Here is a 1,529-nt window from a genome sequence, read left to right as displayed (position 1 = left end):
GATTCTTTGGGGTTTGCCTGATACCTAGCACAAATACACGTTGAAAACATGATATCAGGCCTACTTGCAGTGAGATAAAGTAGAGATCCAATCATACCTCTGTAGAGTTTGCATTCTACAGAAGGACCATTAATGTCTTTATGAAGTTTCTGTCCAGGGGCCATTGGTGTCCTCATGGGAGAGGCATCATGCATCTTGTACTTCTTCAAAAGGTCATGCACATATTTAGATTAATTGATAAATATTCCTTCAGAGGATTGCTTGACTTGTAGACCTAAGAAGAAGGTGAGCTCTCCCATCATGCTCATTTCAAACTCACTATGCATAAAAAACTCAAACTCTTTGCACATTGAAACATCAGTTAAACCAAAGATTATGTCATCAACATATATTTGTACAAGCAGAATGTCATCATTTTGTTTCTTATAGAACAAAGTAATGTCAGTTGTACCTCTGTGGAAACCATTTGAAGTAAGAAAAGTAGACAAGCGTTCATACCATGCTCTGGGAGCCTGTTTGAGGCCATACAGAGCTTTGTCTAGGAAATAGACGTGGTTAGGATACTTCTCACTTTCAAACCCTAGTGGTTGCTTGACATAGACTTCTTTTTTGATTTTTCCATTCAAGAAGGCTGACTTCACATCCATTTGAAACACTTTAAACCCTCTGTGAGCAGCAAATGCCAGAAAGATGCGAATTGCTTCTAGTCTAGCAACAGGGGGAAAGGTTTTCTCATAGTCGATGCCTTCCTCTTGGCAATACCCTTTGGCAACTAGTCTGGCCTTGTTTCTCACCACCACACCTTGCTCATCCTTTTTGTTGCGAAAAACCCACTTGGTGCCTATTGCAAGCTTTCCATTTGGCAGAGGTACAAGAGTCTATACATGGTTTCTGTCAAACTAAATGAGCTCATCTTGCATAGCATCAACCCAAAAGGGATCTGCCAGAGCCTCTGCCACTATTTTTGGTTCAATTTCACTTACAAAACAAGCAAATAAGCAGAAATTCGTAGTGGTTCATGTCTTCACACCGGCAGAAGGTTCTCCAATAATTTGAGATTGTGGATGGCTTTTGGTCCACTTAGTAACATGTGGTGGCTGAACAGTGTAAATTGTTTCTTGAAGAGTTTGAGATTGAGCTTGAGATGCGGAGTCTGGGACTAGTTCTTGTTCTTGGATTGAAGAGAGGTCTGGAGGACTTTCTGTTTGGGTAGTTTCTGGTGTAGAAGCTTCTGTAGAAGGGTTTACAGAGGATGATGAAATGGGAGGTGCTTGCTCTGTAATAGATGTTGTGGAAGGACTAGCTCTTGTAGCTTGATCTTGACTGTTAGATTCTGTAGAGATTCTTTCAGATTCATGGTCATCTTCATACCACTATGCAAAGAGTTGTTCTAAATCTGGGGTGATTGTAGCATTTGGTGACTTGTCGGCTTGAATTTTCAACTCTTCAGAGAACTTATCTTTAATAACCTGAAAAGTATCATCAAATTTCACATTAGTGCTTACAACCACAATTTGAGTCCTAGGAAT

This window comes from Cynara cardunculus, unplaced genomic scaffold, assembly GCF_001531365.2.
Source record: "Cynara cardunculus var. scolymus isolate 2C unplaced genomic scaffold, CcrdV1 Un_Scaffold_2469, whole genome shotgun sequence".
Taxonomy (NCBI): Eukaryota; Viridiplantae; Streptophyta; class Magnoliopsida; order Asterales; family Asteraceae; genus Cynara; species Cynara cardunculus.
This window is presented reverse-complemented; position numbering follows the sequence as displayed.